We start from the raw sequence: 16,041 nt of genomic DNA, 5'->3' as shown, positions 1-16,041 counted from the left end.
CGCTCAAGTCTCAGCCAGTCAGAAAAAATAAAAAGAATAATGGAGGAGAAGGGAAACCTTGACCTCATAAGCTTTCAGCGTTGATTAGTTTGTTGGTGTCAGGAACCTTTTCTTGTTCAGGGCAGACTAGCTGTGAAATTATTTTTTTTTCCCTTCTCTTTAATCTGTCTCCTGTATTCCCATGGGGAAGGAAGAGCCAGTACCTGCCTTCCTGGAGTTCTGCTTCAGAGGAAGCAAGCGAGCGGACTTGCACGCCAGCAGTGAGGGGCTGGGCAGGGTTGTGGGGGTTTTTTTCAGACTCATCTTCCCAATGTGCCCTTTGTCAAGAGGCTGAGCATCTTCAATTTCCCTCAAAATTGTGTAAGAATCAGTTGCAGACATGAACTGCTCTGGAAATGGTCAGAGGTTGCTCTTGTCTTGGCAAGTGCAGGAGAGGGAGAGAGTTGCAGACATAGGCAGCAACTTTCTGACATTTGCCATGGACCCCAGGCTTCATTCGCAGCCATGGAAGTCAGTGAGGCATGCACTCTATCCCGCCTCGACGTCACCACCATTTCTCACTCAGGAAAACCCTTAGCCCTTAGGCACAGGGAGGAGCGTGAAGGCTTAGGCTAACATGAGCCTGTAATTTGTATGAGACTGGTGAGAAATTTGCTGGATTCATTGAACACGGAAAGCCTCATCTGACTTCTGACTGATGGCCTGTGTGAGATGAGCTCTTGGGTCTTGCATTGGTTTTTCCTAAACACATCTCCATAAAACATGCAAGCCCTGATTGCTATGAAAGTTGGAAAATGTGTTTGAGAGTTTTGAGAGCTGAGGAGTAGATGAGACCTGAGCACCCTGGGGAAAGCCTCTTTAGGGACATTGGCCAGTCTGTCGTCAGTCCCTCACTGCCAGTCTATTCATGGTCACCCATCACAATGTCCTTGTCATGCTGGCACTAAAAATGCAAAGCAAAACAAAATAAAACAAATCAACTTTAGGTATATATATTGTAGTCTTAGAAATAATGAGCATAGGTAGTAATCCTTTCTGCAGTGCTTTTGAAGTCCTTTCCTTTGACAAAATTTCAGGACCTCAGGTGACTGCAGTATTTTTCTAAATCTCAAACCAATGAGACCACTATTACCATTAGGGAATGAAAATATGGGGCTAGGATGTGAGGCTGGAACATCACACACTGCTCTATAGCTTATGGTCATAGCCACACTTCAACTTTTAGCTGCAGCAGGATCAGCTGGTGGGGTTTCCGTTTCCAGCTGCTCAATGTCATCCCCCCCACCTCCCTTCTGCCAGCTGAACAGCTCAAGTGATAGCTTCCTGAGAGGTTTAAAGTCTGCTAGACCAGCAGCGACCTGCTGTCTCAGCCATTCAAGGTGCACAGGTTGATTTAGAATAAAATGGGCTACAAAGCAGCGCTCAGTGGCAGAGCTAAAGGTGCCCAGCCTTGGGGTTGAGCTCCGTGGGGTCAGGGGAGGACAGCACCCCCAGCCAGCACAGCTGCAGGCACAAGGGGACAGGCTTCTTAAGCACAGGCTGTTGGAGGTGACGGCAAACCAGAAACCCAAGAGGCTGAGACTGATCAGACTCTTCACTACATGCAAATGGGATTTGCGGTTTATTTTTGGTATGTTTTTCAAAGTACATTGAAGTAATCTGATGAACCAGCCATCACGGGAATGAAGAAATCAGCACATCGGCTTTCAGCACTTTAAAAAAATTGTTTTGTTTTGGATTTCTTTTTAAATTCTCAGACAAAAAATTTTGATTATTTTTTTAAGCAATCATAATGTTTGACTGATCACCTGCATTTTCCACCAAGAAAGGCTTTGAACAAAAATGTGATCCAGCTCTAAATTAGAACCATATAAATACTTCAGCTATAGCAGTGAAATGAGTCACATACATAAGTCACATACATGAGTGTTTTCAGAATCAAATTCTGAGATACTAAAATTTGCCAAGAGCTGTGAATTCTTCAGATGGAAACCGCTCCAACTATATGGAGGAATACTTGTCTTATCTTCCTCAAACTCAGAGAGAGTTATCATCTCCTTAGTGAAAGTATCTTGTTTCAAAAACATCATACAGAATGTGGCTTCAGGAAGGGTTTTTTTTTTAACAAAAAATTAATAACATTTAATAATTAATAGAACTATGTAAGCTTATTGAGTCATCCTGGGCTTTAATCAATTTGAAATATTTGGGGCACCAATTTCCACCTTACTGCTCCTTGCTGGAGGTACATTAGAGTTTTAGTGCAATTAAAACGAAGCAGGAAATATTTTTAGCTAATTGCACTGTGCACCTTGAAGGTAATTTGAAGCTGCAGGCAAAAAAAATAAAATATCGAAGGAGTAATTGAGTGTTGCAAGCTGGGAGTATGTGTTCCTGGCTGCATTCTGATTTAGAGGGGTGCAGAGGCTGGAAAAGGTGCTGAACAGACTTGGCAGAAGAAGGGTGAAGTCTCACCCCTGGGGAACGGTCCCATTATACATCACAGGGAAGCAGATCCACAAGTGGAAGGCTTCACATGGGAGATGCTGCTAGGTGCAAGTCCTGCCATGCAGAGCAGAATGCACGTGGATGAGTATTTGCTGCTCTTGGGAAGTTTTGCATGGTACTGGGGTACAGGGTGCCCCTGCCACCCCAACTGTGGCCAGGACAGGTAGCTCCTGTGTCCAGCTCTGCTTCCCGCCACCAGCACAGGACCAGGCTTGGAGGAGTCACTGGGGACCCCTGACAGAGATTTCAGCTGGAAGGAGAGCTGGGGTCTCTTCCTTTCCTGGACACAACCCCACAAAAGCACCACCCCAACAACTCCTTCCTGCTCCAGGTGAGCAACTGCAGCCCAAATTCCTCATCCCCAGCCTGGCAGCCAGCTGTGGGCTATGTCTCATGGCAGGCACTTCAGCCCCAGGTAGGTTGTATCAGGCAAACAACTGGGAGGTCACAGGCAGCATAACCCTACCTGCTAAGATCCATGAGCTGGGCTTGGTTAGGGGTCTTGAGATCATCCTAAGAGGTCCCTTTTTCTGGTGGGGAAAAGGAAGTGGGGAATGGGCATAGCATCTCTATCTAGCCCTCAGTAACAAGAACGGAAGAGTGAAGCATCAGGTTCATCAGCATTTTGATAAGCTTTAGTCAATCTACAGAGGGGAAAAATCAGAACCAGCAGAGACTGGGCAGAGAGGCTCGCTCACAGCTTCCCAATTAGACTTGGTTTTCAACCATGTACATTTTTTTAATTAAACTGTTGGTACAATACTCAGGAGATAGCAAACTCCTTGAGGCCCCCTTGTAATAAAGAACCTTTCATTATGTGCAGAAAGGTAGCTACCACACAGCTTAATTTCCTCTCCCACCTAATGTTCACCAGCAGCAAACGCAGGAGTGAGTGCTCTGTATGAGGCAGGGCAAATACTCTTCAGGGCACAGGACCCACTGAGCTGGCCAACGGGAGTGGAAGAGGCTACAGGCTTCAATGGAAAAGTAGCCACATAACAGATTAGACCTTTACCACCACTACAACCCCGCTTCCCAAAACGGCCCGAGTTTATTGCACTGACCTTTGCCTGCAAAGCTCTTGGTTGGTAAAACACAGCTGAGAGAGGAATAGGGAGCCATGGCTATGTTTGCATGAGCAAGTAAATTCTGGGTGTTGCTGAGGAGAGCAACCAGGGCTGTGACTGCTCATCCCTTACCCATTGCTCTCTACCGCAACACCGGTGCCAGGAGGACCAGAGCTCCCTCTCGCACCAGACCACCCTCTCTGTCCCACCGCCCCGCTCTGCCTCCCACCCCACCCTCCACATCTCCTTTCGGGCTGTGCCCACCACCCTGTGATCCCCACCATGCTGTGCCTACCTCTCCTGTCCCCACCTGGGGACAGGGTGAGAAAAGGCAACACCGCACAGGGAACCAGTGACATTTTCTGACTGTCCGGGCTGGCTTCTGCAGGAGCAGCCACTCTGTTGCGGTGCTTTTTCATCCGCTGCTTGAGACTAATGGCTCTAGAAAAAATAGATAAATCAGAGGTGACACAGCTATTGCTGCTTGACATTTTTTCATCAAACCAGCTGGGGGAGGAGGGGGTGACCAAAAAGTGACATTTTGACCAAACTGGATGTTTCCGCAGCAAATTTTCATTCCAGTAGATTAAAAAAGAAATGCCAACAGCACAAAAACCAAAACTGTCTTGATTAAAAATGTTCGCCTTCAAAACACTAAATTCCTGTTAAAGATTGACTGGTTTTCAGATTGATTAAAAAAAGACAAAAATTAATCTATTCCTCTGGCCACCTCCCCCACCCCAGATTTGTTTTGTTTTTTAACTAAAATATTCACATGAAAGAAAGCCAAAATAATGACAATTTTCCCCTGGAAAATAATTGTCATTTTTCAACCAGCTCTTAATGTAACATAGTTAAATGAGAACAATCCTAGTAACAACACTTCAACAGCAAGTAAGTCATACAATTATTTGAAAGAAGGGCATTACAATTTAAGAGCTAATTTTTATTGTCACCTTTAATTTATAAATGGGAAAAATGAGGCAGGGTCATCAAGCACCTTAAAAAAAAAAAAAACACAGAAAACATTAGCATTCAAAATGCTGGGCTCCCATCTCCCTGTTAGCTCACATTAGCTTCTCTGTCTGTGTATGTGTAATTGTCTCTGTTGATATGTATGTATATATAGTACCTCTGTACGTATACATATGTATGATATGTATGTGTGCATATTCATGCATATAAAGATTCATATATACTGTCTCCTTTTAAACTTTAGGATGTTAGAACTGAAGCATCTGACAAAGGCATTCTTTTTTTATTCTTCTTTTATTTTCTTTTTTTTTTTTCTTCCTAAAAATAGCACCCCAAGAGTCCAGGTAAATGCACTGATTTCTAGTGTAAATGATCAGGCTTCGTTTAATGCCGGCATGGATGCCCCTTCACCACACTGCCCTTCCCGCTCTAAGACATTTGGGCTCCTAATCGTGGACTCCCCACAACAGCCTCAGCAGCGGTTGTCACAGAGAGGGAGCCCTTTTTGGAGAGCCCTGCCTCCTTCCTCCAACTCCGCTGGGCAGTTCAGACAGGAGTCAGGGAAGGGGAGATCTGTGCGTGTTGGTATGAAGGTATGGTAAAGAGGAGGGCTGAGGCAGAGGTAAAGCAGAGCCATGCAGCATTGGAAGAAAGTTGGTGCAGAGGCATAAAACAGAGAGAGAAATTGCTATAGAAACAAGAAGAAAAGCAAGGGAGAAAAACACAGGTTGGAATTTTAATAATATTGATCAGCCTCAGAGGCAATAGCTTGAAAGATCTGTCACCCGTAGGAAAAATATTTCCACTGCCTTGCTATAGGCGTGCTTTGGCACAGGCTCCAGCAGATGGAAGGATAGGACACTGACAGCAGTTTTGGATGGGCTCACAAGCACACGTGTGTGTGTATGTGTGTGTCTGTAAATGGAGTATAATGTGTATTGCATAAATGTAAAGAAGTCCACATGTGTGGTGGATACATGAGCAATGTTCAGCCATTATCAGAGGCTTAGGTGTGAGCAGAGGAGGTTGCTACCTTGGTGCTGGAAGAAGTGGTGGCCTTTGAGTTTCTTCAGAGAGAGGTTCCTTGCCTCCAAGACAGCACAGAAAAAGGGATAGAGGAATTGATCAATGGAGACTTGCCTAGGAAGGACTAGGGGGAAAGACAGCAGAAATAACAAGGTATAGAAGGCAGTAGATCTATGCAGTGGAAGAACTTCAACCTGGTAGCCCACCATGATGGAGGCAGTGTTGGGCCAATTCTGTGGTCCTATGAATACACAGAGCAATCTTACACCTGTAGCTCATTGCATTTGCAAGCTTAACAAATACATTCATACCCTGAAAGTAGATAGATGACCTGAGAGGTGTGTGCAAGATGCTGCACTAGCAGTCCCTAGACTATATGGTGAATGTCACAGAGCATAGGAGCTGTGTACTTTTAAAGAAGGTCACCTGCACTTTCTTAGTTCATAAATTCTTTGGGAAAGGCCTGTTTTTCTCTTACTTTCAAAAGTTTGGGGTACAGATGGACACAAATCTTGCTCCATGTAACAGCTTGACTTTGTCACGCTAGCAAGAGTAGCTGTCCTTCTTCCACTGAAGCCAGGGCAGTTTGCCATTAACACCAGCAAAAGACAGGGCAGAATCCTTCCTGCTGTGCACAGACATGAATTCAGGCCATAACCACCCACCAGGCTGGTGGTGTGAATGGGACCAAAGCTACCTTTGCATCCTCTTCTTCATCCTCTCATAAATCTGTCCTTGGAAAATGATCCAGCAGTCTTGGCAGTGCAGCCTAGTCTATCTCCAGAGCCCTGTGTTTATGGCTGTCAGGTCTCAGCAACAGCTCAGCCCTATGTGGAGCAAAAGAAATATAGATGAAGAGCTGAAAAATTAGAATCAGTTGCAAGGTCCATCACTGCTTTTTATCAGGGCCATGTGCATAGAAAGTAGGGATGGAAGGTATGAACAGATTGCCCATTAACTGCTTCTTCTGGGGTAACCACACAGGCAGTTACTCACATGGATAGAGTGAAAGAAAGCAGCCACAGATAAGCTTTCTATGGGTTGCCCACTTGGCCTAAATGGCCTATGGAGTGGCCTTAGATTTCCTTTCTAGTGTTTGAAGAGTAAAAGAGACACCTTCAAGTCCCATACCTATGTATGGGACTATCATTATTCCTCTTCATCTTCATGGACTTTGTACAGTTTAGGGTAAATGGATTTCTAAGTTGAGTGCTTGTATCTGGATGCGATGAGCCCAAGCCAAAGAATTCTGGGGGAAGTAAGTTTTTCTCTGGCTTAAATGTGGGCATGAATGTCTCCCACAACACAGAGCTGATCCTTATGGTCTGGCCAGAAGCTACTGTTAAAAGTTTTCCTGTGACAGAAGCGTTTGTAGCATTAGGACTACTGTGCTGACAGCACAGGTTACAAGGACAAGATTAAAGTTATGTTTGCTCTAACCAAGGTTTTGACTTCATTTCCCCTGATGTTATAGACCTACACTACAACTACCTCCTTCACAGCTAGTCATTCAAGGTCCTCATTATAACCACAAGAGAGATATAGGCTGGTTTTGGCCATGGTTCACAGTCTCATCTGGAACAGTCCCTTAGGACAAATGAATTGGGACCTACAAGACCTGTTTGTCTTTAGTAAAACCAGCCTAGAGTGATTTGCTCAGATGAAGATGTCAGCATCTTGAATCCCATCATTAGGACTTCAAAACATTATCTCTATCCAATCTTCAAGGACAACAATCTCAGGCTCCACTTAAATGCTTCATAGAAGCAGCTGGGTTGGAGGAATATTGGTGTTTACCACATGTATTTGGCTATGGTTTGCTCAGTGGAGCAAGTTCTTGGTGAGTGTTACCTGCACAAAGATACTCTGCATAATCTGTCCTTGTGCACAGACCCTAACTGCTCAGGAAGTATGCTCCTCCTTTATCTCCAAGACTTCACTTCTGAATTAGGGTGTCTTCATAACATTAACACTTTTACTCAGAAATTTACTTCAGCAATACCCAAAGTTTATACCCATTCCAAGCAAAGTGAATTGCTTTTCTTAAACAGATGAGTTTGGCTGGTGTCCAACCTATCTAACACAGGTACCTAACTTGCCTCTCAATTTCAGGCCACTGATTAAGCAGTCCTCATAAGATAGGTATCTAACTCCTCTGCCTAGCCAGAAAAAGCATGTGCCTCTGTAGCCCTCCAGAGGTAAAGTCTGTCTGCCCAAGTTTAAGACCTGAAAAAGGGATTGTACTCTCAAAAGCCTGTTTCATCTAACTCACTCCATCAACCTACATATACTATTGTATATTGCAAACCTTGCCTAAACTCAGGTACATCAGCTGCGTGGGCAGGATATGTCCCTAGAGACCATCAAAGGGTCTTCTCCTCTTCACTGACTAGGTAGGTGCTGTAGACCCCTGCTTTAGAAGGACAGCTTCATTTGATGCCTGAAATAAGACCCAAGTTGGGCAGACAGGATGACCCCATGTGACTTTCATGTGAAAGTACATTTTCTGGGTTTGGTTGTTTCTTTGGGTTTGGGGTTTTTTTTGTTCCTTTAGCCTCAGAAACTCCTAGTCCTTCACCTGGACGTATATATGTTTGTGTGTGTGTGTGTGTGTGTGTGCGCGCACGTCACATCCACAGTGTCTGGGGGGATGTGTGGAGGACAGGCAGAGGGATGGTAATATCCTCTCCAAAGTCAGTGGCCACTGGCAGACCAACCTTGTCCTTTCTGCTCCACCCATAAGGGAAATGTTTTTCCCAGTTAAGGTTATGTCAAAAAACCTCTCCTCAGCCTGAGAGTTGCCTGGGGCTAGCATCCACATGTACACACACGTTGCCCATAATGCTGCCACCCCTGGCATTGCAGCCAGTGCCATCCTGTACTCCAACCCCAGACAGGAGATGTATGTTGCTGCCACTTCCCAGGGATAAAGCAGGATATTATTTCTTCCACCAGATCTCTCCCATTCCCACTGCATCCTTGCTCCATCCAGTGGAGCAAAGACTGTTAGGCCTTTTCCTCGTAAAGCCTAACCCATGCTGCTGGCATGACTGAGGTAAGGAAAGAAACAGTTCTTGCTATGATGGTGCTGCCACCTGCTTTTTTCCTTGTCGATGACACAGCCAGAAAGCCCTGAGGGGTAAGAGGGCTGCTAGAGGTCTTTTCCTCTTCCTCATGCACAGCCTGGACCTGTACAGCTGACACTATTTGTCCTTGGGTACCCAGGGACACAAGTGACACCAGCTCTACCCTGGGCCATATTCAGAAAGACAGTTTTCTCTCTCTAAGCTTGTGAAATAACTGTAGGCCCAGATCTCACATCTGCCTTGGGGTTACCAGTCTATTGCCTTCACTCAAACTTCAGGAAGCTCAGGTTGACACTTTCAGCTCATCAAAGGGCAGGGCATTGGGGCCAGGCCATCAAGAAGGAGTCAGCTCCAACCAAGACAGCAGCCAGCTGCGGGAAAAGTGTGGAGCTGAAGCCAGTATTCAGATCAGGGGCTTAGTTCAGCATCGTCTCTTGTCAGCTGAGCATAACTCCTGTAGCCAGAAAGCACGTTTCAGCTCAGAAAAAATATAGAAACAGTAAAAAAATAAAGAATGCCATAGAAAGAATTTTGTCTAGCCAGCATGCATGACTTCAGGATGAGAATTGCCAACAATATTCTTGTGACAACCAAATGCAAGGTGAAACTTCAGTCGTGAGCAGTGACTTTTCCTAAATAGGCTGGTAGGAGAGATATGAGCCCTGCCAAGGGGATAGAAAGGCAATACCTGAAGAACAGGGTGCAGAGCTGCTGACTGAGACAAGTGTATCATTGTGTGCAGTGATTTTTGTTGTTTACTGAGGCTAAACTCCCTGGGCCAATAAAGGGCATTTTCATTTGTAGGAGAGGAACAAGGTGCTTCTGGAGATTGTAGCAACCAGCCCCTGGTAGTTTCTTTTTTCTTTTTCTTTCTTTTATTTTTCTTTTTCTTTCTTCTTTTTCTTTCTTCTTTTCCTTTTACTTTTCCCTTTCCTTTCCCTTTTTTCCCTTTTTTCCCTTCTCTTCTCTTCTCTTCTCTTCTCTTCTCTTCTCTTCTCTTCTCTTCTCTTCTCTTCTCTTCTCTTCTCTTTGGGATTTTTCATTTTACTGTCAGTGAATACTCTCCTCTCCTCTCCCCTCCCTCTCCCTCTCCCTCTCCCTCTCCCTCTCCCTCTCCCTCTCCCTCTTCCTCTTCCTCTTCCTCTTCCTCTTCCTCTTCCTCTTCCTCTTCCTCTTCCTCTTCCTCTTCCTCTTCCTCTTCCTCTTCCTCTTCCTCTTCTTCCTCTTTCCATTATTTTTTTAATTCAGGCCAGAGCCAAACACCAACAGAGTAAATGTCCTTCTTTTAATGATGCTGATTTAGGGACCATCGTATCATCCAAGTCCTCCTACAAGTCTGCTTCCCACGCCATACCAGCATTGCTGTGTTTCGGAGCCCGCCGTCCTGTGAACCGCTAAATGGACATGCAGCAACCAGCAGTAGCTGCTTTTCTTTTTTTTTGTTTTTTTCCTTTTTTTTTTTTTTTTTAATTCTCAGTAGCCAAAGCAGCTCTTGGTCTATTACTCCCCCATGATTTTAAACTTGGGATGTAATCGAATTAGAGCAGTACCTGCTCCGGAGTCCATCCGAGGAAATGGAAAGGCTCCCGGAGGACTTTGGCTACCCATCCAGTGAAGCCCAGGATGCTGGGGGTGGTGCGGGAAAGGCTGGTGCTAACGAAAGCATTCTGGTTGGCAGCGAATGTATTTATTCTCCAGACTTTGCAAACCGATCTGTGTCTGCGCTCATTCATTCAGTGCATGCTCTCCTCAACAGCCACTGCATAACGTTCTGTTCTTGTTCACTGTTGACTGTGTGTCTACATTTAAGTGTGTGTTTTACGTGTGTGTCTCTAGCTAGGCCTCCTCCATCTGGTTTTTTCCTCCTTTCTTTCTTTTCTTCTTCCTTCCTTTCTTTTCTTTCAGCTCAGTTAGTTTGTTTTGCTTTCCTTCTTGTTTCATTTTCTATAGTTTAATGGCAAGTATTTCCATTAGATCTTTTTGACTGATGCTGTGTTTGTAACTTTTTTTTAATTATTATTTTTATATATATCTTCTTTCCCCACCTTTCCCTTTTTCCACACTATATATAAATATATATATATATATAAAAAAAATCTTTTCTTCTTTTGTCATTCAATCAAATTCCAACAAAACCAACCAAGAGCCAGTCAAATCCACAACAGTCTCGCGCTGAGCTAGGAAAAAAGTTCACGTAATGACATGAAAGTGGAGAATACAGTTCCCCAGGCCGTAAGTTCAAATCAACTCAAAGTTGAAAGTGTGACATGATGGCGTCATGTAACAAGCTAAGAATTGGTTGCATGACATGCCGTCAAGTTTCGTGCAGGTGCCGTGATTGAAGCATTTTTCTTGGATGTTGTATCAGTTGATGATTGGCCAGTCATGATCACATGTGCCTTTTTTGACTTTGTGCTGCCACAATTTTTTGCTGTGCTCATTTTCGTTTCGTTTTTGGTGCTTGCAGTGGTTTCTTTATTTGTCGTTTGATTTCTCGTCAGCGTTTTATGCTTCTTTAGATGTCACATAGAAGGAAAAAAAAAAAGATGGATTCCTAATTCTTTAGAAAAAAATGGGATTGTTATAACTACAGATAATTTGGAAAAAAAAAGAGAGAGAAAAAAATGTGTGGTTAATTTTTTTGCACTGAAAATCTTGTGATTTTATTTTTTTTTCCGGAGAATTGGGGGCCTTTTTCAATTGACACCTTTTTTTCTCCTTAGGATATTTCAAATCACTCTCTAAAAATTTAAAAAAAAAAAAAAAAAAGAGTAATGATAGTAACAGTAGTTTGAAAACTATAGCAATCCAAAAAAACCAACCCCAAGAAAAGCCTCATTGTATGTCTTTTCAAGAATTCCTAATTCTAAGGTTCCGTATTACAGCAACTCCAGACAAAATTAATTGCTCAGGGGGAGGGAGGGATTGTTTTGAGTGGGGAAAAAAAAACCCATCCAGATCAAAAAGCAAAATGCATCTTTTTGTTTACAACTGAAAAAGGGTCCTTGACGAGTGTTTTTTATTTTTTTATTCTATTATTATTTTTGGTGTTGTAATTGTTTAGACTGCTGTGTACGGTTTGCTGTTTGTTGAACCAACAGTGTGAAAACCTGCCAGCATGGATTGATATTCCGCATGACACTTTTCCACCAGAGTGGACCTTTTGCAGTTTCTAAGTTTCTTGATGTAATAAATCACCGAGTGTATAAGAAGAACCTGCTTGCTAGAAAGAGATAAGAGCTAATCCTTAATGATTAAGTATCCTACTTAAATGTCAAGCCTAGTCGGATCATGATTACATTTTTTTTAAATAACTTTTTTATTTAAGAAATGTTAGCTTTACATTTTTTTGGCAAAAAAAAAAAGTTTATTCCAACAGTCTTTTTTTTTATTTAACCTCCTATAAATTACCTGTTCAAAGTCCTACTTTCTGACATTCACAAAGCAGTAGATGTTATTGGCAGCTATGTCTCCACAGAATGCTCATACACTGTCATAGATGGCACCCCATTAAAATGTAGAACAATTCTTTCTTGATGCCTTTCACACTACAAAAGCCCGCCAAGCAAGATTGTGATCTGGCATTGTAAAGTGGCACTTGAAAATAATTAAAATGCAGCTATCTGCACAAACATAGTGATATATATTTATGTAGACATGCCCTACTATTATTTTGATTTATTATTATTATTACTATTAGGAAAAATTGTATTTTTCTCTATCATGATCGTGACTACCTTGCTCACTTTGGGTTTGATCCAGTTCTCACTGAAGTCAAGGGGATTCTTTCTGTTGACGTTGAGTGGGAGCAGAATCAGAGCCAATGCCTCCAAAAGCAAAACACTGAACCAGAAGCCCCATCCTGTCCCAATTGAAGGGAGAAGAAAACACCCATTACTTTCAACAGGAGCAGGATTGGGCCCAAAAGATCAGGCTTGTTCTTAATTTCGTTTTCATTTTTTAGGTCTTTTTCCCCCCTGTCCCAAATACCCCCCACCTTCCCTACCTCCCCCTCCCCTTTTTGATTTAATTTGCAACGATCTTCTTCATTTTTTTAGGGCAGCAGCTGAATGGGCCACATTTAGAAAAAAAAAAAAGTATATATATATTAAAAAAACAGGAACTGTTGGATTACACCTTTGACATATCAGCAAATATCAGTCAAGCTGAAGACTTCAGACTTATTCTCTCTTTGATTGTTTAGACTGTAACATTTCTTCAAGAAAAGTATCACATCTGCTGACTTCGAAGGACATGCGCTTGAAAACAAACAAACACATAAGTAAAATCAGAACAGGAACAAGATCAACCAGGATTTCTGAAGAGACACTGATATCACCACAGCGGCTTTTCTTCAAACAGGAGATGCAAACCTGGATACTGACAAAGGAGTGCCTGTTTGCCACCAAGGATGCGGTTACCATGTGTGACCCATGGTAACAGTCACTGAGCATCTTTATCTGTCATTCCTTAGCTATATAGGGACCAAAGGACAAAACTTTTTACCGCAGACTTGTAGCTGTATGTAAAATATGGAAGTTCTTTCCTTTTCTCTGAGCTGTTCCTAAAACAGTTTTTGAGAGCGATTATATGAAATATATAAAAATTAAAAAAAAAAATGCTTAAATGCTTTTAAAATGGCAAGATAATAGTTCTTTGATACTTTGGGAGGTTCTTTGGTTATACATTAATTAGAGTCTATGAAGCTTTCATATGGTTTTCTGTATAATACGTAAGGATTGCGCTGTTAAAGGCAGGTAAGATGGATATCTATGAAAAGCAAAAAAGTAAATAAATAAATACATAAATAAATACATAAAAAGGCATAGAGAAGAGAAAGGAAAGATGGTTGATATTAAATGGAAAACAAAAAAGGTTTGTAAATGCTTCTAACTCTCCCCACTTAAAATCCTAATAGTTGTACAGAATTTAAAAAAAGAAAGTTTAAAATACCTATATAATAGAAAAAATTAGACAACATAAAAAAAAAAGCAAAAAAAAATACTACATAGAAGTTAGCGTTAATGCTAAAAACAAAGATGTTGTAGAACTGTAATTTTTGTAGAGTTTAGATTGAGCATAAAATCCTACTCTGCCAATTGCTGTTGGATGCTGTTATTTATTAAGGAGAAAAAGGAGATAAATGGCTACTTTGGCAGCTTTTTAAACTGCAAGCATTCCAGCTATTTAAAAACATAAACACAACAAAACTCGATTCTGTAGACAATGCAAATGGGAAACAAAACAGCTGTCTTTTTATCAGATGTTAGTTCTAACTTGAACAACAAAACACAGCTAAACGCTTCATGTCTTCATGATCTGCTGTCCGCAAAATTCCCATCATCCTATGCTTCAGTAGCTTCCATATTTGCTCTAGAAACCTTCAGGGCAAGAAGTTAGCCTAGAACCTTAATCTTAAAAAAAAAAAAAAAAAAAAAAAAAAAAAAAAAAAAAAAAAAAAAAAAAAAAAAAAAAAAAAAAAAAAAAAAATAATCCAATAACCTAAATTTAAAAAAAAAAAAAAAAAAAAAAAAAAAAAAAAAAAAAAAACCACAAAAAACACATAAAAATAAAAACAAAAAAATAAAATAAGAAAAATAAGAAAATAAGAAACAATCTCTTTAAAGAACTTCTGAAACTGTTTACAAGGAATTTTGAAAAACAGGGGGATGTTTAAAAAAAAAAAATGATGCTGGCTCTGTTTCTCTGTAAATAAATTTGCATATTTTGTAGGACTTTTAATTGTAATGATAGAGAAAAAACAAGGAAAACTATTTAATGAAAGCACGATATTTATCTTTGGTAAATGACTTTAGAGCAGTTAAAAAATAAGACATTGCTTTAAAAAATCTGACTCAGAAAAAACAATGAATTATTTAAGAACACATATATTTTAAAGTATATCATATTTATTATAATTTATTTTCACAGTCTTAAAACTTGATTTACATCATTCACACTCGTTTGCATCAACTGAGCAGTGTGACAATTGTTCCTGATTCTTTATTTGGTTTTACTCTGTTTTGATGTTGTTTAATATTTTCTTAGTATTTTTTATCTCAATCTCAAACTTTCTTCCTTTCTCTTTCTTTATATTTTAAATTTTATTTTAATTTTAATTCCCTATCGGGCCTGACCTTACCGTCCTCACTCGTTCAAAATTCCCATGGGGATATAAAAGGTATTTTGCTCGACTAAGGACAGTCTGACTGAGCCCACAGCTAGGAAGTACAGATGTGTAACGCAGCTGCAGTTCCATACAACTGCTCTTTCACTCTCAATTCCCTAAAACTCCTTGTAATCTTCTGTAATTATTGAATGACGCTTTCCAGCTTAGCCCTAAATAAAGCACAGTTTAAAAAAAAAAAAATGCCATGTTCTTCACTTCTTGATGGCTTTCCTTAATGTGTTTGCTTTGAGAACAAAATGAATCTATTTCGACTCTTTCATTAATATACATTGTTTGAGTATCAGAACAAATCCCTTTGTTATATAAAACATATCTCATTGGATTGAATTAATGACACTGTTTCATTTAATATCTGCTTGATATTCCACTGTGGTTTACCTTAAACCTAGTAGGTTAGAAGATCAAATAATGGTACATACAAATTAGAGTCATTGTAGCTCCCGTTTGAAGCCTGTTGTTTGATTTCGCACTCGTGGCTTTTTCATGCTGATAAGTATAGAGGCCAAAGCTTGGGACATTGCTCCTTTTGTTGCTTTGGGACAACCTTGTGAAATTCAGCAGTCTCCAGAGATGAGGTTCAATTTCTTCCTGAGCATCCCTCACATCTTGTCTTTTGAATGATTATGTTTCCCCCCCCCCGAAATCGCTCTATCAGGTCAGAGAGCTGAGGCTAGGGCTGAAATCAGGAACCTTTGCATTTTCTTCCTGATTCTTGCAGCCGCATCTGCATTTGGACAAGTTGCACCAGATAAATCCATCTCTAAATGGGACTAATGGTGCTTGTCCATAATTTGAACTCCACAGATGGAAGGAGTTCTATTAGTAGAAACTCTTATCATTACTATTATGAGTTACTAATGTCTGTTCAGGGCTATAGAAATAAATGAAATGTAAATCAGGTGATGAATACAAGGAGGGAATATGGTCAGTGTTTTCTTTTCATCTGAAGGCAAAGGCAAATACAGAAGAGCACATACACCAACCCCATCTCTGCCCTGTAGAGGGCTGATAGGCTAAAGATATGGGAACTGGCCTCAAATGTCAACTGAGCTAGAAAATGGCAAGTAGGTCTCCAGTAAGAAGAGGTGTCTTCTCCAAAGGCCATTCAGCATCCTGCCCTGAGCTGTGGGGATGAAGAGAATGAACAGGCACTTCCTCTGACCTGGGACAGTTGAGAATTAAGGGGGGG

The sequence above is a fragment of the Egretta garzetta genome, unplaced genomic scaffold (assembly GCF_000687185.1).
Source record: "Egretta garzetta isolate BGI_Z169 unplaced genomic scaffold, ASM68718v1 scaffold702, whole genome shotgun sequence".
NCBI lineage: Eukaryota > Metazoa > Chordata > Aves > Pelecaniformes > Ardeidae > Egretta > Egretta garzetta.
The sequence above is the reverse complement of the archived record's forward strand: the minus strand, read 5'-3'. Positions refer to the sequence as shown.